This window comes from Mesocricetus auratus, unplaced genomic scaffold (assembly GCF_017639785.1).
Source record: "Mesocricetus auratus isolate SY011 unplaced genomic scaffold, BCM_Maur_2.0 Super-Scaffold_100029, whole genome shotgun sequence".
Classification (NCBI taxonomy): domain Eukaryota; kingdom Metazoa; phylum Chordata; class Mammalia; order Rodentia; family Cricetidae; genus Mesocricetus; species Mesocricetus auratus.
The window spans coordinates 3,911,929-3,934,637 of record NW_024429210.1 but is presented as its reverse complement, the minus strand read 5'-3'; the positions used below and the strand labels follow the sequence as shown (position 1 = coordinate 3,934,637).

At 35.1% G+C, this 22,709-nt stretch overlaps 1 pseudogene; it reads right to left on the bottom strand.

Moving 5' to 3' along the window:
- Window positions 1-14,016: 14,016 nt before the first annotated feature.
- LOC101829070 lies at window positions 14,017-14,811 on the bottom strand (annotated as a pseudogene).
- Between the last annotated feature and the right edge of the window lie 7,898 nt (window positions 14,812-22,709).

Below are 22,709 nucleotides of genomic sequence, written 5' to 3'. Positions count from 1 at the left end.
AAGTCATCTAAAATCTGAGTAAATTAAAATTTCCCCATCTAATTAGTTCTCTTGTATTTTGCAGACATGGCTGTACAAATGTAGCTACCACAAACTAGAGGTTACACTCTCCCATTTACAAGCCAATGATCATTATATCTATTTATTATGGAGAAATGGATGTCATCAACAAAATGAAGCCATTCTCAGGACAATGAAATAGACAAACGCTTCACTTAATACCTTTTTTTTAATTTTATTTTCCAGTTTAAATTTAGATAAGAATCAAGGTTGCTTCACAAGTCAGTTCCAGGTCCCTCTCCCATTCCCTCCCTTCCTCCCGTGCCCTCCCCCCCCCCTGTTATCCCCTCATTTCTCCAGGGAGGGTGAGGCCCTCCATGGGGGTGTGCATAGTGTGTCATTTCATATAGGGCAGGGCCTAGACCCTTCCCCAAGAGTTCAGGGTGAGAGTGCACCTCACATTGTTCTATGGGAGTCCAAAGTCCGTGTGTATACTTGGGATGGGTACTGATCTGCTGCCCAAGGCTCAATAGATTCACTAGGCCTCTTCACTGACACCCAGATTCAGGGGTTCTTGATCAGTCCCATGCTGGCTTCCCAGGCTAATGCCTGGGATTCAAGAGTTAACCTTTGTCTGGTCAGCTTTTTCTGAGGGTTAAACTAGCCCAGTCTTAATCCCTTTGATCATCAGTCCTCCCTCTCTGTTACTGGCTTTCTTGAGTTCAGCTCAGTACTTAACCAAGGGAGTCTGCCTCTTCTTCGATCAGCCACTAAATAAAGTTTCTGTTTCCCAGACTCTCTGGCCATAGGATTGTAGGCTGGCACGCCCCAGATCTATGTCTAAAATCCATATATGAGAGAGTACATGCCATGTTTCTCATTTTGTGACTGGGTTACCTCACTCAGGATGGTTTCTTCTAGTGTCATCCATTTGCCTGCGGATCTCATGATTCCATAATTTTTTTCTCCTGAATAGTACTCCATTGTGTAGATGTACCACATTTTCTCTATCCACTCTTCAGGTGAGGGACATCTAGGTTGCTTCCACGTTCTGGCAATTACAAATAAAGCTGCTATGAACATAGTGGAACAGACATCTTTTTTTGTATGAATGGGCATCTTTTGGATATATGCCTAAGAGTGGAGTTGCTGGGTCTTGTGGTAGGTTTATTCCCATTTTTCTGAGGAATCTCCACACTGATTTCCAAAGTGGCTGAACCAGTTGGCACTCCCACCAGCAATGGAGGAGTGTCCCCCTTTCACCACATCCTCTCCAGCATAAATTGTCATTGGTGTTTTTGATTTTAGCCATTCTGACAGGGGTGAGATGGTATCTGAGAGTTGTTTTGATTTGCATTTCCCGGATGGCTAAGGATGTTGAGCACTTTCTCAAGTGCCTCTCAGCCATTTTAGGCTCCTCTATTGAAAACTCTCTATTTAGTTCTGCAGCCCACTTTTTAATAGGGTCCTTTGGTGTTTTGGAGACTTGCTTCTTGAGTTCTTTGTAAATTTTGGAGATCAACCCTCTGTCAGATGTGGGATTAGTGAATATTTTTTCCCATTCTGTGGGCTGCCTTTTTGTCTTGCTGACTGTGTCCTTTGCCTTACAGAAGCTTCTCAGTTTCAGTAGGTCCCATTTATTAATTGTTGATCTTACTGCCTGTGCTACTGGTGTTATGTTCAGGAAGCTGTCTCCTGTACCAATTCGCTCAAGGGTACCACCCACTTTCTCTTCTAAGAGGTTCAGTGTGGCTGGATTTATGTTGAGGTCTTTGATCCATTTGGACTTAAGTTTTGTGCATGGCGATAAACATGGATCGATCCGCATTCTTCTACATGCCAGTCTCCAATTATGCCAGCATCATTTGTTGAAGATGCTTTCTTTATTCCATTGTATATTTTTAGCTTCTTTGTCAAAGATCAGATGTTCGTACGTGTGTGGGTTAATACCCGGATTTTCAATTCGATTCCATTGGTCTACCTGTCTATTTTTGTGCCAATACCAAGCTGTTTTCAGGACTATAGCTCTATAATAGAGCTTGAGGTCAGGGATGGTGATGCCTCCGGACGTTGCCTTGTTGAACAGGGTTGTTTTGGCTATCCTGGGTCTTTTGTTTTTCCATACAAAATTGATTATTGTTCTTTCAAGGTCTGTGAAGAACTGTGCTGGGATTTTAATGGGGATTGCATTGAATCTGTAGATTGCTTTTGGCAGGATTGCCATTTTTACTACATTGATCCTACCTACCCAAGAGCATGGGAGATCTTTCCATTTTCTGAGGGCTTCTTTAATTTCTTTCTTTAAAGATTCAAAGTTCTTACGATACAGGTCTTTCACTTGTTTGGTTAGCATTACCCCAAGGCATTTTATGCTGTTTGTGGCAATTGTAAAGGGTGATGTTTCTCTGATTTCTCTTTCAGCCCTTTTATCATCTGTATATAGTAGGGCTACTGATTTTCTTGAGTTGATCTTGTAGCCTGCCACTTTGCTGAAGGTGTTAATCAGCTGTAAGTGTTCCCTGGTAGAGTTCTTTGGGTCATTGATGTAAACTATCATATCATCTGCAAACAGTGAAAGTTTGACCTCTTCCTTCCCAATTTGTATCCCCTTGATCCCCCTTTGTTGTCGTATGGCAATAGCTAGCACTTCAAGTACCATGTTGAAAAGGGTTGGAGAGAGTGGACAGCCTTGTTTTGTTCCTGATTTTAGAGGAATTGCGTTGAGTTTCTGTCCATTTAGTTTGATGTTGGCTGTTGGTTTACTGTATATAGCTTTTATTATGTTTAAGTATGTCCCTGTTATCCCAGATCTCTCCAAGACCTTTATCATGAAGGGGTGTTGGATTTTGTCAAAGGCTTTTCAGCATCTAGTGAGATGATCATGTGATTTTTGTTTTTCAGCTTGTTTATATGGTGGATTACGTTGATGGATTTTCGTATGTTGAACCATCCCTGCATTCCTGGGATGAAACCTACTTGATCGTGGTGAATGATTGTTTTGATGTGTTCTTGGATCCGATTTGCCAGTATTTTATTGAGTATTTTTGCATCAATGTTCATGAGGGATATTGGTATGAAGTTCTCTTTCTTAGTTGTATATTTGTGTGGCTTGGGGATCAAGGTTATTGAAGCATCATAGAAAGAGTTTGGCAAAGACCCTTCTGCTCCTATTGTGTGGAACACTTTGAGAAGAATTGGTATAAGCTGTTCTTTGAATTTCTGGTAGAATTCTGCACTGAGGCCATCTGGACCTGGTTTTTTTGATTGGGAGACTTTTGATGACAGCTTCTATTTCCATAGGGGTTATAGGTCTATTTAAATTGCTTATCTGTTCTTGATTTAGTTTTGGCAATTGATAGCTGTCCAGGAAGTCATCCATTTCCTTTAAGTTTTCAAATTTTGTGGAGTACAGGTTTTCAAAGTATGTCCTAATGATTCTCTGGATTTCCTCAGCGTCTGTTGTTATGTCCCCCTTTTCATTTCTAATTTTGTTAATTTGCGTGTTCACTCTCTGCTGTTTGGTTAGTTTGGACAAAGGTTTGTCTATCTTGTTGATTTTCTCAAAGAACCAACTCTTCGTTGCGTTGATTCTTTGTATTGTTTTCCTGGTTTCTACTTTATTGATTTCAGCCCTCAATTTGATTATTTCCTGGCGTCTACTCTTCCTGGGGGAGTGTGCTTCTTTGTCTTCTAGAGCTTTCAGCTGTGATGTTAATTCTCTGGTATAACTGTTCTCCTGTTTCTTCATGTGAGCATTTAGCGCTATGAACTTCCCCCGTAGCACTGCTTTCAAAGTGTCCCATAGGTTTGGGTATGTTGTGTCTTCATTCTCATTGAATTCGAGGAAGTCTTTAATTTCTTTTTTTATTTCCTCTTTGACCCAGGGATGGTGCAGTTGAGCATTATTCAATTTCCACGAGTTTGTAGGTTTTCTGCAATTTGTGTTGTTGTTGAATTCTAATTTTAAAGCATGGTAGTCTGATAAGATGCATGGAGTTATTCCAATTTTTTGTAGCTGCTGAGGTTTGATATGTTGCCAAGTATGTGGTCGATTTTTGAGAAGGTTCCATGTGGTGGTGAGAAGAAGGTATATTCTTTTTTATGTGGATGAAATGTTCTATAGATATCTGTTAATCCCAGTTGGGTCATTACTTCTATTAGCCCTTTTGCTTCTTTGTTGAGTTTCTGTTTGGTATTCCTGTCTAGTGGTGAGAGTGGTGTGTTGAAATCTCCCACTATAACTGTGTGGGGCTTTAGATGAGATTTAAGTTCTAATAATGTTTCTTTAACGAATGTGGATGCCTTTGTATTTGGGGCATAGATGTTCAGGATAGACACTTCATCTTGGTGGGTTTTTACCTGTGATGAGTATGTAATGACCTCGTTCATCTCTTTTGATTGATCATTTAATATCTTTTAATCATGCATATAGGAATAAAATCTTCATTGATTATTATTGGATTAAAAGAAAGTAAAGGAGCTTTGCTTAATGAACTCAGATTGAATAAATTATACAAGCAATATTTCTTATTTGTTACTATACTTAAAATTGTGTTGGGTAATACATATAGTAATTCTACTTATGTGATTGACATGAGGGGTTGAAAATCAATTGTATGTTGTGATATTATTTTTGTATACTGTTTGCAGTTGAGTATGTATTTAACCTCACCTGCCTAAGGTCCCTTATGATAGTTTTAAAAAAAGAGGAATGGCCAATAGGTAGGCCTAAGGGGATAGGCAGTGCTTAAGGGGAGAGATAGGAACTCTGAAAAAGAATCAGATGCACAGGAGATTCACCAGGCAGATGCAGATCAAATGACATGTGTAGTACTGAAGAGAGGTAATGAATGGGGGGAGATAACATAACAATTTCTTCTATATCATGTAAATACAGAAAAGATTAAGGAAACAGAGTAAAAATTATTCCTAGTGTCTACTCTTTTCTCCTTGCTTACTTGTCACACATCTAGGTCTTCAATATATCACATATACACTGGACTTGAAAATTATCCAACTCTAATCAGTGAATCTTTATTATATAATAATTATTTATGTACACACTATTTCTCTGATAAGGACTACTGCTAAGAAGTGGGTCACACAGAAGCATTAAAAAGTGCTCCCTGGTCAGAATGGAGGTTGAAAAAGAACCAAATAACTGAGATACTATGGAAGAATTTCCTCAAATGAAACAAATTACAGAAATAGAAATAAAATTATTAAGTTTTGGAGAAAGAACTTTAATTAGAAGTACAGGTATAAGATCAACTTCTGTATTTTGATAAGCAATGCATAAATTGCTGCTTTCATAATGCAAATAATTAAGAAATTCTACAATTTGACATTGTCAATTTTGAAATAAACTGCCTTTAGTACTTCTGAGAGAAATAATTCATAACAATTATATTAGGATTTCTATAAGAGAATAATGATATTTAAACTATGTACTTATGAAGAAATATCCTTTTGTTTATTATGAATAGAAACAAATAAAATTCAAAGTGGTTTTTTTGTTGAAAGTATAGCTAGAGAAGTCAAGGGTCTAATTTCCTATGTACACTTCTTTGTTTATGTATTGCCAGATAATAATGACTCATGAACAATTTCTATTGTTTGAATTTAAGTAAGCAAAATAAAAAGGAAGACAATATGGGCCTTTTAGATATTTCTTATGATCCCTTGAGTGTTATTTAAAAACTAAAGTGATTGTGTAAAATATCATTAGAGAACATGTAGCAATCTGTAGCAAACAGGAAAGCTTCAGCTGCTCTCAAGGCAATTATGCAATAATAGTATCCATCTGACTGTAATCATCCACTAAAATGATGTTTCAGAAATTCGGGAAAAGACAATACATTCCAAAATGTTTACCTAAATTACTGAAAGGATTTATCTATATTTAAAACCTGAAATGGATTTCCTTAGCAGCTTGTTAATAAATGATCCTTGAAATATGGTTTCTTTAAAGTGAGCAGTGAGAATTTCATTTGATAGAACAGGTGGCTATTTTCCAACATGGAAAAAAGACACAGTGGCAATTAAGGTGTAGAGGAATATTAAAGATGGGTTCCGTTTTCTTACCCTGTGAAACATTTGTTTTAATGGTGCAAAGAAGTGTTGCATTCTTTCTGTTTTATTTGTTTAACTCTGTGAAACTGTGTTACATTGCCTGTCTAAAACACATGATCAGTCTAATAAAGAGCTGAATGATCAATAGCATGTCGGGATAAACAACAGGGGACTGGCAGATAGAAAGAAAAATAGAAGGTGAAAAAGAGGGACTGGCAAGCAAGAGAACAAGAAGAGGATGTTAGGGTCAGCCAACCAGCTAAACATCTAGACATGGAATAAGAGTAAAAGTATGCTATATAAAAGTAAGGGGGAAAAGCCAAGAGAAAAAAGGTAGATGAGATAATTTAAGAAAAGTTGGCTAGAAATCAGCCATTTATAAGTAAGAATAAGTCTCTGTCAATTTATTTATTTGGGATATGGATTTTGAGCTCCCAAAGGGGCAAAAAGTAAAAAGAGTGAAAAATACCTTCAATAATTTGCTTCCTCGGGTCATTGTGGCTAATATTTCTTGGGTGTGTTCTGTTTGCTTGTCAATTTCATATACATAATATTCTGAGTTCTTGTATTGGGAGTGAAACTCTACTACATTTTGTAAAAGAAAAAGTTATAGTGTATACTATGTAATCACATATTCCTTCTGGAATTTTATATGTGATTCTTTTCCTTTTCTAGAATTATTAAACATTTTGAAAGTTTTAGTAAGAATTTGACTTACAGCAGTATTTTGGATAAGGATATTTTATCTTCTTTATTGTTTAAAACAATCTTTTATCATTTTACATACAAATCCCAGTACTGCAGCTATCCCTTATACTAAACACCGTTCATTCCTCAGAGAGACAGTCAAAAAAAGTCTGGGCACTTGCCCATTTTAATCTAGGCTACAAATCCCAGTACCGCAGCTATCCCTTATACTAAACACCGTTCATTCCTCAGAGAGACAATCAAAAAAGTTTGGGCACTTGCCCATTTTAATCTAGGCTCAGCAAGGTATCCCACTATATAGAATGGTTTCCATAAAATCAATTCAGGATCCACTGCCCGTGGTCCCATTGACTTTGCAAGGCACACAATTGTCACCCCCATTCATAGGTCCTAGTTCAGTCCTATGGAGGTTCCTCAGATGCCAGTACGAAGTCAGTGAGCTTCCACCGGCTCAGCCAGCTTTTTCTGTGGTTTTCTCCATCATGGTCTTGACCCCTTTGCTTATATTTTCACTCTTTGCTCTTGCTATGAACTGGGTGAGTTTTGCTCAGTGCTTACCTATTATTCTCCATTGTTACAATTACACAATGGAATACTACTCAGGGATAAAAATCAATGACGTGCTGAAATTTGCAGGCAATTGGATGGAACTAGAATAAAGCATTGTTAGTGAGGTAGCCAGACCCAGAAATATAAAAATGGTATGTATTCACTCATAAATGGATATTAGATATAAATCAAAGTATAAGCAGCCCACAATCCACAAACCAAACAAACTAGGAAACAAGTAGGATGCTAAGAGTGACATACAAGGATCCCTCTAGGAAGGGGAAATTGACAAGCTCTCCTGAGTAAATGGGGATTGTATGGTAGAGAGAGAGTTGGAAAGTGGAGTGGACAGGGTACGGGGCAAGGAACAGTATATTTTATCATCCTAATGAAAGCTCTCAGATTTACTTATTTCATGCTTAAAATATGCACAAGAGAAAATATTATAATTTACTATATTAAATTGGCTCACTCTTGTTATTAATCACCAAAGAAGGCTATCTATCAGTATGTAGGATTATAATATTTACTATATAGCTAAATAACCATGAGGTATTTAGGCTCATTGAGATTTTATCTGTGTAAAGATGACACTATCCAATTTTATAACTCAGCCTGTTTTTCTCAGAGTGTGCGCTGAATCTCTTATTTTGAAGATGGACTGACAAACCAACTCTGGGAAACCATTGCCACAGAATATCTTATAGGCAGTATAGATTGCTGATCCAAGGTTTTGTGGCTGGGTTAGGTCCCTGTAACTCAGGAGTACCTTCTAGGTCCAAGGAGATTAGAACATGCAGATGGACATTAGACCAATGAATGTATAATTGACAAGACAAAAACAAGCCAATGCTTTAATATTTTGAAACTTCTTAGGGGCTCTCTAGAAGGCCCCCCTATCAGAATTGGTCCAATCCTAACTAGTCACTGAGAAGGGCAATCATCCACAGAAATCTTAGTAATTCCAGTGATTACTGTAAAAATTATACTTCTCTGGACAGTAGAACAGCTTTGGAGATGTATCAAAAATTCAAGCCAGAAAGGAAAACAGTATATGTTGGAAGACTGATATATATGTATGACAAAGGACCAAAACTGAGAGAACAAATCAATAGTATTGAAGATTGTTGGACACAGGTAAAGAAGTCAACATTGTTACTCCAGAAAGTTAGCATCCAAGTTGGCCTCTTCAGGAGTAGATGCTACATATTTAGGGATTGTAATCCAATCTCAGGTAAAGCAAAGCATGAGATGGTTTGAATATATAGGGCCACAAGGGCAAAAATGAAGATTGAAGCCATAGGTGACTAAAATAGCAGTAAATCTATGGTGTTGTGATCTGTTGCAGCAATGGAATACCCAAATTAACATTCTTCCAATATCAAAATGAACTATAAACAACTCATGTTTATGACAAAATGTTATAAGACACTATATAAAACATATACTGACCATCCAAGCTTTAAAACAGCAGAATAAAATAAGTGTTGGTTTCATACAGGGATCAAAAGAATTACCCTTAAAATGGTAAAATTACAATCCTTTCTGAGTTCGGTAAGGACCTATGCACAGAGATGCTAGAGTCTCTAGAACAGCTGGTTCAGTACAGGAAAACAATGAAAGTATTGAAGAATCTTCCAGCCCTTGGATTCTCCTGAATTTGCTATAAAAATGAAACCAGGAAGATCAAAATCCAAACAGACCCGAGAGCCATTATTAAAGTAATTCAGCAAATGGACTCTCTGCAGTCTTAAATGCCCTTGTCTTCCTTATGACCAAAAGATTGGCCTATTATTGACTGAAAAGACAACTTCTTCACTATAACTTTACAAAAAAGTTAAGGAACAATCTGCCATCACGGTGGCTACAATAATTCTCAATCATTGGAAATTTCTATAATTTACCATTACATGAATGATATTTTATTATCTGATTCAAATGTAGACAATATAGAAATAAGGTTTGAAGAAGTAAAGAAAATTTTGCCTTTTTGGAAATTATAAATTGATCCTAAAACATACAAAGAGGAGATTCTATCAATTATTTAGGCTACGAAATATGTTTACAAAAAATTTGACACAAAAAGGTTCAAATTAGGAGACATTGATTGCAGACATGTAATGATTTTTAGAGAATACTAGGAGGCATTTCCCATCTATAACACATTATTTGGATAAAACCTGATAAACTGATTTATTTAAACAAAACCTTACATGGAGACAGGGACTTAATAGTCCCAGGCAATTAACAACTGAAGCTTAGAAAGAATTTGCGTTAGTGGAAAACAAATCACAGATTACATATGTAAATCAAGTCTATCTAAAGCTTAAGTGCATTCTAGTCATATTAACACTAAGTATTCCACAACAGGGATTTTAATGCTGATGGAAGAGGTTATCTTATAATATATCTTCGTACCACATAAACCCAGTAAGAAATTAAAAACTCTGAGTTGACTATAAAAGGGAATTGAGACTTCATCAATTAGCAGGAATATATCCAGCAGAAATGGTATTAACTTTTACTAATGATGAAATTGACAAATCATAGGTAGAAAGTGAACCCTGGTAAAGAGCTTCTTGTAATTTGTTGGGAAATGTAAACAAAAGTTTTTCCAAAATTATAAAGAAAACTGACTATATTCTTCCTCACATTGTAAGGGAAACACAAATAACTGGAGCCCCTACATTCTATGCTAATGCAAATAAATCAGGAATTGGAGGTTGCAACCAAGAAAATTTAAGTAAAATGGATCTAATTCTGTATAAATGTTGGAATTATGATCTAATATCATGTTGTTAATGGACCATAATGAATCTTTCAACATCGTTACTGACTTATCATATGTAAAAGAAGTTGTTGTACATAACGAAATTGCTGAATTTATACCAGATGATACAGAATTGAATTTATTATCTATTCAATTATAAAATATATAAAGAAACAAGAATCAGTCTATGTATATAACACTCATTTGATCCCATATGGGTCTTCCAGAACCTCAATCAAAAGGTAATGATAACAATGATCAAAGCAAATGATATTACCTTCAGTAAGTAACCCAAAGGGTACTCAGAGGAATGAAATCTGGCAGGTGGATATGTTCCATTTTGTAGAATTCAGAAACTGAAATACATATGCTAAACCATTGGTACCTATTCAGATTTTCAATGAACAAATGCTTAGGGAGCTAAAGGTTGATGTAGCAATTTCACATTTGCTAGATGTCATTGCCGTCATGGCCATACTTGCACAAATAAAGACAGACAGTGCTCCATTATATGTCTCTAACAAAATTAAGCAGATTTTGCTCATTATAAAGCACATTAGAGGTATACCACGAATTTCTACAGGGAAGGCAGTTATAGAAAGTTTAAATCGAATTCTCAAGGAGATGCTAAATATACAGAAAGGAATGATAAAGAACCCCCAAAATATATTGCATAGTGCTTTATTAACTTTGAATTTTTTTGAATGCAATAAGAAAGGAACAACAGCTACAGGGAAATATTAGCTAATAACTGTGAATTAAACCAATCAGTGTACTTCAAAATGTGTTAATCTCCTAATGAAAATCAGGATATGTGTTACATTGGGGAAGATATTTGGCTTTTGTTTCACAGGTGATAAAAATATGAATACAATCAAAACTGGTAAGAATTCAATTTAAACAAGACACCACTTAATTAGATGATTTGATTGTTCATCAATCAAGGCAGGCCATTTAATCTAAACTAACCTATAAAACTAACAAATGTGTTTCATTTGATCTGACATAAGTTGCCAGGTGGAAACTTCCAAAAATTTAGGGTTGGGCAAGGGTATTATATTTTTTTTCTTCCTAGGAGAATGTAAGTTATCCAGCTAAGAAATCCAGAGACCACTGAACGAATGAGGCCTCTTAAGGAAACGGATAAATCTTCTAGAAAATATGTCCCAAGAAAAGTAAATTGGCTTATTGGTTTTTAACATTAACATCATGAATTGTCCCAAATATTTTTTCTTTTTTCTTTACAGAAATATAGTATGAATGGTCTTCTTGCAGTTTCTGTCAAAATAAAGTTTAAAAGCTGGGTTTGGAGTTGGATTGTGGCTTTCTCCTTATCTAAACCCAAGCATCTGTGTTACAATAAAATCCAATATCTCTGTCTTATGTCAGAAGAGCAATCTGATATGGAACAGAAGAAAACAAACATTTCAGACTACATTCCTACCAATTTCATACTTCTGTAATGATATTAATGCTCACATTGAGTACTAGTCAATTCCAAAAAAATGGTTTTCACTACCTTCATGTACAAGATTTTTGGTTTGAATCTCTATCATTTTTCTACAGTGAACCATGGACATGCATAACACTGAACTTTCAAATAAACAAAAGGAGGATAGGGTCCCACAATGACAATTTCACCAGTATTATGACAACACCATTATGCTGAACAACACAAACTGAAGATCAGATTTGGACTACAAACTGCTCTTTTTAAATTCAAGGTGACATACTAAGATGAACCAGCCTCACAGACACTGTGTATAACAATTTCAAGGTGGCTAGCTGAGTTTATTCAGCCTCACGAACTATACTAGTCAGGATTTTACATCAGCCCTGAGTTATGCCAAGTTCATGAGATCCCCCCTAATAAAACAACAAGGAGCTGACACAAATGCATAAGGTTTAAATTTACGCTACAAGCATCAGTAGGTACCCTGTCTAGCAAACTGGCATAGTAGCTGTAGGAAAAGGGTGCCTTATTCTCCATCGCAAGGGGTTTTTAGTAGGAAAAAATCAATAAACAGGGTAGTACATGACTTGGCTCTTCAGGATTGGGTAAGAGTGTGTGACCTTTGGATTCATAGATGTCTATGATAAATGGCTCCCTCTATCAATGTACCTCTTCCCTTGTTCTCGTTATCTGTCTTTCGCCCAACTCAAAGTTCCTGATCCCTCATGATCTCCTGCCCATCTCCTTCTCCCCTATTCTCACTCTTAACTTCATTCATCTCTCCCCCATGTTCTCAATTTACTCAGGAGATCTGTGCCTTTTTTATTCTAGTTGGGGGTTGTCCTTTATTCTTAGCTTCTCTGGTGCAGTGGATATAAATAGAAAATTTTCAACAGAGGAATCTCAGGTAGCCAAAATGAACTTAAGGAATTGTTCATCATCTGTACCCACCAGGGAAATGCAAATCAAAATATCTCTGAGATACCATCTTATACCTGTAAGAATGGCTAAAATAAAAAATAAAACACCAATGACACCTTATGCTGAGGAGGATGTGGAGAAAGGGAAACAATCCCGCATTGCAGGTGGGAATGCAAACTTGTACAGCCACTTTGGAAATTAGTATGGTGGTTTGTTAGTAAAATGAGAATTGATTTACCTCATCACCCAACACTTCTACTCTTGGGTACATACTCAAAGGATGTACTTTCATACCACAAGGACATATGTTCAACTATGTTCATTGCAGCATTATTTTAATAGCCAGAACCTGGAAGCACCCTGGATGTCCATGAAACAAAGAATGTATAAAAAATATGGTACATAAATACAATGGAGTACTATTCAGTGGTACAAAAGATTATCTCTTGAAATTCATAGGCAAATGGATAGAACTAGAAAAAATCATCCTGAGTGAGGCAACGAAGACATAAAAAGATAAATATGGTATTTACTCACTTATAAGTGCATACTAGATATAAAGCAAAGGATAACCATCCTATATAAGCTTTCTAATGAAAACATACTATCATAGAATAAGTGACTTAAAATATAGACATTTAATTTAATATATATATGTATATATATGAAAGAAATCTAAAGCCAGGTGGTGGTGGTGCACACCTTTAATCCCAACACTCGGAAGGCAGGTTGATCTCTATGCGTTAGAGACCAGCCTGGTCTACAAAAGTTAGTTCCAGGACAGCCTCCAAAGCCACAGAGAAAACATGTCTTGAAAAAACAAAAAAAAAAGAAAAGAAAACAAAAAAAGAAAGCTAAATAGAATTCCCCAATATTGGGGAGAAAAAGCTTTAGCTCTGTATTTCTTCAGTGCCAGAAATTGGTTTGTCTCATTTATTTGTTGACCAAATTAACACTATAGAAACATTTGGACAACCAAAGCTATTGCTAATGCTACTGGCTGCTTTTCTAGATACTTATGGTTTGTCCCTATTTCTGTAAACACCTCCTAACTCACTGAATGTTGTGATGTCAAGCTAATGCCTACTTAGTGTCTTCACTTTGTCAACAAGTTCTCATTATACTTGCAGGTACTCTATACCCTACCAGAGTAATTAGATAAATACTAACGCACCTAAAATTTCTTTGATCTACAATGGTGTGCTTCCTGCATAATAGAGTGGTAACACAAAAATATTTCAAGTAATCAACCACTATCTTACTGGATTAAAGGCCCACTTCATGACATAGAATTCATGCTGGATACTGCTTTTATGTCCAAGAATCTGGGCCAGGGCCCTAGGAAAAATGCAAAACCACAGCAATAAAGCTTTAAATGGATTCTCCTATACTCATAAGTGTGTGTCTAATTCAGTATCAGAATAACCTTGCTATTTCAATAGATACAAACAAGCGCAGAGATTCACAACTCTACAATGTGTGTAGAGTGAGATACCTTGGAACATTCACTACCCAGTGAGATATATCCAGTAAATCCCTGTCATCAAGCCTCAAGGAAACTTTTCCAAAGAGGTGGAAAAAGTTTGGAATGACAATGGCTCATATCATCATAATCTTTTCTAGCCAGAGACATGGGATACCTAACCGAGCCAGGAAACATTCTGTCAAAATCACCTCTTCCCTGCCTGTGAAATTCAACAGGACATCTGTGATCATCATCAAACATCATTTGAAAACCACCATAATCAAAAGATTCATCATAAAATTTGGGATCACAAGGTTTAGCACTTCCTTTGATGGGTACTCAGTTATAAGGTCAAGGATGACCTTGATGCACTCTCCATCCCTGTCACGCTTTTCTGCAATAAGAACAACTCTGTCAGTGGAGTGAACACAGTGTTCTTCAAAAAGCTTTATTGTTGTGTGGGTGTTTTCTTAAAGTTGTTTAATAATTTTAGCACCTTTGACATCAATAATTCCTCTTGCCAGATTTTGATGAATCTGCAGTCTCAACTCTTAGACAAAAATAACTTCCTTTATAGTGTGGATAATTTAAACATTCCACAGCATCACATTTGAACAGAAAGTGGCTGGTTTCAGTGGGTGATGGCAACTGCAGGCCCTCTTGCAAGTTACCAATGATTCTATTCATAATTAACCCAATCGCTTCAATATCAGCACCGATATTCAATATGAACTCTGGGCTACTGCTGTCTGAGAATGAAACACTTGCATTGAACTATGTATGTAGAGCATTGATATTCTTGTTTCCTTTTTCAGATACTTTCCCAGCATTCATGCTGTGAAACAAGATATGGGGTTCAACCATTTCATCAGTATTTCAATATCTTCTCCTCTTCCATATTCTGCATAGCCTCTTATACATTCACCATTAGTTTTGGTGTTGGAGACGTTTTTTCATGCTTCTCTGTCTCCATTTTCTTGAATTAAATGGATACACCAATCCTAAACAACAGTCAACATAATCACAAAAAAATTGGTCATGCTATATATTGATACATCTGAAATTGGTTTAGATTTAAATGTAATTAACAAGAAAAATAGAAGTTTCTGAGGAAGTGATAAACCAACAGATGTATAATCTTTTGAAGTACACACAGAGTAGTTGCAAACTTTTCAAGCAAGTACTCAATTATAATGGTGAAATTGTAATAATACAAAAGTTATATTGTTTGTTCAATCCTAGTCCTTCTACTTCTATTTGAAAATTTAAGAAGTTTTCAGCAAATATTGACTTTCTCCTAGTTTCATTTCATTATATATTTTTCTGTCTTACAGCTCTCTTTAATTTTTACCATAATATAAAAACACCAACTTTTCTAAGTTAATAAAGAATATAGCCATTTCTTCAAACTCATTTAGATTTATATTGGTAAGAAAATGTATGATGGCTGTGTTTTCTTTCTGGTGGAGAGATTTCAGCAAAACTCATTATAGACCATGTTTCAAAAAAGAACAATGAAAGATAATAATTGCATATAGGTATATAAATAACAAAAATTGATTTTTAATGAATATATGGCACAATCCTTACTGTGTAATTGAATAAAAATGAGATAAAATACAATGTTTTACTTATATTATAACCTAAATTTGATATACTGTATACAAGAGAATATACATAGCCTTTAAAAAATAATTTATAAAATTGAAAATGTTTGTAAGACATTACATTCCCTTTTCTATTATATCTTCCTGTGAGAATTATAGTGTAAAGATGCTATATGATAGCAACTTTATCACAGCAAAGACAAATAATTTAAGAGAACCACAGGGAGTTTTTTGTATGGTATACATATAAATTTTGGAGAAACTTCAGTGATACTAAGACAAAAAAGAAGATACTAATTGGAAAGGTATTTTTTTGTTTATTCATATTGTATCTTTAAACATTTCTGGGATAAAATATCAGGTAAATGACAATTTTTCTAAGATGTGTTGTGATCCTTACAAAGTATCTTAATAGAGTTGCTATAACATAATATTTTAAGAGAAAGGCAAATATGCAGGTCCCTTCCTATGACATACTGTGAAAATATGTGATTTTAATTTTGCAATTTTTAATCTAAAATTTTCTAACCACATTTTAACCCAACAGGAAAGACAGTATTGTTCTGTGCAGTGGTACGGCAGTCTGCATTTCAAAAATCTTTCATTCACGCATGCATCTTGCTCTGTGAAATCACAGTGATGCTACATGATTAGAGCTGTCAACATTTTATGGGTTCTTTTGAATTTATAATTTTCCGTTTTTAACTTGACAAGTGATGGTTCCTTTGCATACACATAAGACACTGATGAAAATATTTATATATTAACTAAATCCCACACTCCCTCACAGGTTTCACCAATGATGAGTACCCAAAATTTACACCATGTTTGAAGTCACATATCAGAGCAGTTGATTCATCTCTCAGCCCTTGTCTTGACAGGTGCTGATGGTTTGTTAGCTATCTTGGTAACGGCTGCAAGCTGTCATATAAAATTCCAATTAATATATGTCTACTACAGTCCAGCAGCTCTAACAAATGCAAAATTACAGCATGATTCTTCAAATTTCACTTATCAGGCATTGCTATGGTTTCTGATTTAGCAAAAACGCCCTAAAGACCATGTTGACAGACATATTGTCAATTAATAGCCTTAGATACTCTCTTGTTAACAAGGGATTTCCATATAATATTAGGACCCTGGCATTCAGAGAAACTCATTTTAAAAGTAAAGGGATGAATCAGTAAATACTTTACATTTCTCTACATGGCTAGATAATCATGCACCTTGATTTTTGAAAAGTTCTTGTGCTTTTATATATTATAAACTCTAGTTTTCTGCTTTTAATTATCTCCTATATTGTTGAAATTACAGTGTTATTCATTTTCCTTCCTCTGTAAAAACTCTTCCATATGTTCCTCTTTCCTCAGCCTTTATTCACTATAACTAGGAAATGAAAAAACCTAAAATGTCCTAAAATGTGTATATATATATATATAAAATGAAAAATGATATATTTCCACTATGAAATACTATAGAGCTTAAAAACAATAAAATCATGAATATTAAACATAAATGAATAGAATTACAAAAGATCATAATGAGAGAGTTTTTCCAGAATAGCACTGCTCTGAGGTTCCGACTCCCAAATATCACATGTGAATAACATCAAAAACCAGGAAAATTTCTTCTTTAGAAACCTCGACCTTGGAGAAAAAATTTTAAATTTTTCTAAATTTATAATAACTAGCTACTTAAGTACATTAAAGAAGGACTAAAGACATAGCTCAGTAGTCAAGAGAACATATTGCTCTTTCAGAGGACCAAGTTTGATTGCAAACACACAATGTAGATGTCACCCAATTGTATTCAATGCCAGAGAATCTGAAAGACATTAATTGTCTGCATGGCTCTACACAGATAGAGACACAGACACCCACAGGCACAATCATAGACAAAGATACACACACACCCAGACATAGTCAGACACAATCACAGATACACAGACACAAACAGAAACAGACAGACACAGACAGACACAGACACAAATACAGACACAAACACAGACACACATACAGGCACAGTTACAGACAAAATAACACAAAGACACATGAATAAATAGAGACAATGACAAAGGAACAAAACAGAAACAGACACGAATGGACATACACACTCATACACAAATATATTGCAAAGAGAATACGAAAATATATTAAGATGCTGAGTCTGATGAACTTCAAATATCATGACTTCAATATTAACTAAGGTGATTGGGGCTAAATAGGTTCATGAATAAACTGTTTTTTTTAAGATTTATAAGCAATGCCTTAAGAAAGACTACATACATACGACTATGTTCTATATATATTCGTGCACACAAAATTTCGGTATATTTTGATGAAAAATTATTTTTTAAAGAGTCTTCAACACAGTGAGTGGTGGGCTAGTTTCTTCATGCTCGATTACTGATTGTAACCCTTATATTATAATGAAGAGGTTTAAGGAAAATGTTAAATAAAGATGACAGTGTTTTATTGATTTTAGAAATAATTATTCCCCTTATTTGTTGTATTGAAAGTCCACCAAGATCTATAATGGACTGTCTTGGCATATTTATATCTATAGTCAAGGGAGAATGATAAAATAGTTTTATTCATTGCAAAGCAGGAGAACTTCAGTTTGATGGGTAGAGAAATATTAATCAATTTTTTCTTCCCTTGGTATCAGAATCAGCAGGTAAGCACAAATGACTCTCTAGAAGAACAGAATTTGAATACTTTTGCAACTACTGTGCCACCTAAAACTATGAGACTTTGGAAGATTATGTCTGGTTGTCTGTACAGTTTTATAATTGACAACAATAGCTTATACAAATAAATTGAATTGGAATAATACATTGAACATGAACAGAAAATAGACATAAAAGAAACAGTCACGTGAGGAAACTGAATCTGAGAAAATTATAAGTGTGGACAATTTTAATTAGGAAAAGTAATATTAAGCTGTGTTCCACATGATACTCTTCAGTGATTTGTGTTAGAAAGTGAGCATTACCAAGGGATGGACAACATACAGTTATGCATGCATCCAACATTTTTCATCATAATCTTATACAAAAATTTGGAGTAGAATAAACATATCTTAATATAAGAAATACTATTTGACAAACCTACAGCCAACTTTATACAAAATGAAGAAGCATTAAGAGATCGAATTAAAACCAGGAACAACACTATGTGCTCATTTTCTGCATTATTTTTTAATTTAGTGCTTGCCACCTTTTCATATGGTATGGATGGAGATTTTTATTGCATAATGTTTGTGCATTCCAAATGGATTTAAAAAGCAGACTGATAACTTTTGCATGATCAAACACAGAACAGAACATCATCTTTAGCTGACTTGTACACATCCCATAATTAATAAATGTGTTAATGAAGGTATGTATGTCACATGTAAGAGTTTGTGTGTTTTCAGAACAAAAGACTCAGACACTAATGAACACAAAAAGCCTAGGTCATCCAGCCCCAAAGAATGCCACTGTGGCAGTTTCTTTAAAACTGTGTATCCACTATAACTTCAAAGAGGATAACAAAGATGCTTTAGCCTTAGAGAATACTCCAGTCAGTACTTTAGAAAAGCCCTTAGCTTTCCCTTGACACAGAGACTGGAAAATACATGACATAGTAACTCTCCTAGGACATGACCCTTATACCAATTTTCTCAGGTTTGCAAAAAAAAATGTCATCACCCCAAGACAATAGGAAGTAATTTTAAGAACAACGTAACTTAAAGAATATGATGCCCAAATTTCCAAGTGTTTAAATAGGTAGGGTTTGTGCATTTTGTAGGTAATAGGTGCTTGTAATAGTTTGGGGGTTGGTTAATTGCAACTTGTTGTTTGTTACATTAAGGGATTTCTTTCTTTTTCATTCATCTATTATTCTTTATCTCCTATCTAGAGAAAAAAAGAAGAGAGATATAGGAATTATAGAATAAATGGGTATAATTTTGAATTTACTTTTAATCTAAACAGCAACTGCTAATTGCATGCATTTTGCATTGGTTCAAATATTATATATTGATACATATATATCGTTATTTTTGTTATAGTATAACTGTTTTCTTCTCATGTTTAAGTTATTTTACTTATACTGTTTATCTAAATGTGTGATGTAAGTTTTAATAATTGAAAACTACTACTATAAATTTCTTTATACTGATTAAGAAATATGGGTTAGCATTTAGTCTTCTGTGACAATCAAACATGTTGTCATGTTAGGTAGGTTTTCAAAGTTAAACAGAGACAAATTTCATCTAGATAGGGGGTCTTAAAACACTTCAGAAATCTATGAAATTCAGCCTTGCAGAAGACTGCAAATATCCTAGTCCCTTTTTCCAGTCACTGGACAGGCAAGGTAAGCATGGGCCTGTTTCCAGAAGACCATCTGGTACACTGCATGAACAAGCTGAGTAATGGGGACTGTTCACTTTGGATCTAATCATGTTGGGGTCAAGTCCACCCTGAGACAGCCAATGCCCCAGTATTAAGACCGCCTCCATCCACTGGAAGAGGGGAGCCACTAGAATATTGGACCTACTTGCACCAAATGGAAGGGAACCCATGTCCTGTACCCACCTATAAAGGATGAGACACCTTCTATACACACTGGAAGAAGGAATTGGAAATAGACAATATAAAAACACACTCAACAACAGAAAACCAATAAGACACTGCCAGAGTCTCGAGAATCCACACCAGAAAGACCTGAACAGCTTAATGCTGATGAAGCAGAAAAGAATGACTTTAAAAACAACTTCAAAAAATGATAGAGGTCCTCAAAGAGGATATGAGAAAATCCTTTAAAGAAATGGAAGAAAACTGAACCAAATTTTAAAGAAATGGAGGAAAAGACAAAGCAAAAATTTCAAAAAACTTTTCAAACAGTGTAAAGGATGGAAATTGAAATAGATTCCATAGTAAAACACAATCAGATGGAATGCTGAAAATAGAATAAAGCTGGGCAAATTGCCAGGTACAAGAATGAAAGCATACCCAATAGAATACAAGAGATAGAAGAGAGAATCTCAAACATTGAAGATACACTAGAAGTAGATTCATCGACAAAAGTAAATCTTATGTCCAGCAAATCCCTAACAAAAAATATCCAGGAAATATGGGACACTGTGAAAAGACCAAACCTAAGAATATTAGGTATATAAGAAGGTGAAGAAACTCGACTCAGTGGTGCAGAAAACATATCACAGAAGAAAAATTTCCCAACCTAAAGATTGGCATGCCAATGAAAGAAAAAGAAGCCTACAGAACACCAAATAGAGTGAACAACAAAAAAGTCCTCTCACCACATAATAATCAAACATACAGTATATGGAATGAATATTAAGAGCAGCTGAGGAAAAAGGTCAAGTAACATATAAAGACAAACCTATCAGAATTATACCTGAATACTTTGTGGAAACTCTGAAAGTCAGAAGGTCCTGGATAGATATTCTATGAACAGTAAAAGAGCATGGATGCCGGTTCAGACTACTATAACGGACAAAGCTTTCAATCACTATAGATGGAGAAAACAAGATATTCAATGACAAAATCAGATTTAAACAATACATATTCACTAATCTAGCACTACAGAAAGTTCTGGAAGTAAAACTCCAGTGCAAGGATGTTAACTACAACCATAAAAACATAGGCAATAGATAATGCCACTTTACCAACAGCCAAAAGAAAAAAGGCGTGAAAATCCACACATAATCCCAGAACCACCAACAAGTCCAAAGCAAACAAGAATGAGTAATCAATGGTCAACAACATCCCTCAATATTAATGGTCTTAACTTGCCCATAAAAAGAAATAGGTGAAAAACTGGTTTTGAAGACAGAATCCATCCTTTGGCTCCATAAATGAAATACACCTGAACTTCAAAGACAGACATTAACACAGAGTTAAGGGTTGGGAAAATATGTCCCAATTAAATGGACCCAAGAAACATGCTGGTGTAACAGTCCTAATATCCAACAAATTAGACTTTAACTAAAAATCAATCAAAAGACATGAAGGAGGTCAAAATCATTACTGGAGAAATCCACCAAGATGAAGTCTCAGTTCTGAACATCTATGCGTCAAATACAAAGACATCCACATTCGTAAAAGAAACATTACTAAAACTCAAATCACATGTAAAACTCACACATGTGGGAGACTTTAACACACCACTCTCACCATTAAACAGGACTACCAGAGAGGAACTTAACAAAGAAAAAAAGGAACTAACAGAAGTTATGAACCAATTCGCTTTAACAATCATCTATAGAACATTCCATCCAAACACAAAGTAATATACATTCTTCTCAGTGCTACTTGGAACATTCTCAAAAATCGACCACATAATGGTAAGATAGCAAACGTCAACAGGAACAAAAAATTGGGTAAACTCCATCTATGTTATCAGACAACCATGCTATAAAGTCAGAATTCATCAAGAGCACAAATTGCAGAAAACCTAGAAATTCACAGAAATTGAATAGTGCCCAATTGCACCATTCCTGGGCCAAGGAAGAAATAAAAAAAAATTAAAGACTTCCTAACATTCAATGAGAATGAAGACACAATATACCCAAACTTATGGGACATGTTGAAAGCAGTGCTAATCGGAAAGTTCATAGCACTAAGTGTCCACATGAAGAAACTGGAGAACAGTTACACTAGAGAATTAACAGCATAATTGAAAGCTGCAGAACAAAAAGATGCAAAATCACCCCGAAGGAGTTGATGCTAGAAAATATTCAAATTGAGTGCTGAAATCAATAAAGTGGAAACTAGTAAAACAATACCAAGAATTAATGTAGCAAAGAGTTGGTTTTTTGATAAAATCAAAAAGATAGACAGACCTTTTTATGAAATTAACAAAGGACAGGTTGTGAACATCAAAATTAACAAAATCAGAAGTGAAAAAGTGGATATAGCAACTGACACTGAGGAAATCCCGATAATCATCAGATCACATTTGAAAACAAGTATTCCACAAAATTTGAAAAGTTAAAGGAAATGGACAGTATTCTGAACAGATATAACTTACCAAAATTAGATCATGAACAAATGAGCAATTTAAATAGACCTATAACTGCTAATGAAATAGAAGCAGGCATTAAAAGTTTCCCAACTAAAAATAGACCAGGGACAGATGGTTTCATTGCAGAATTCTA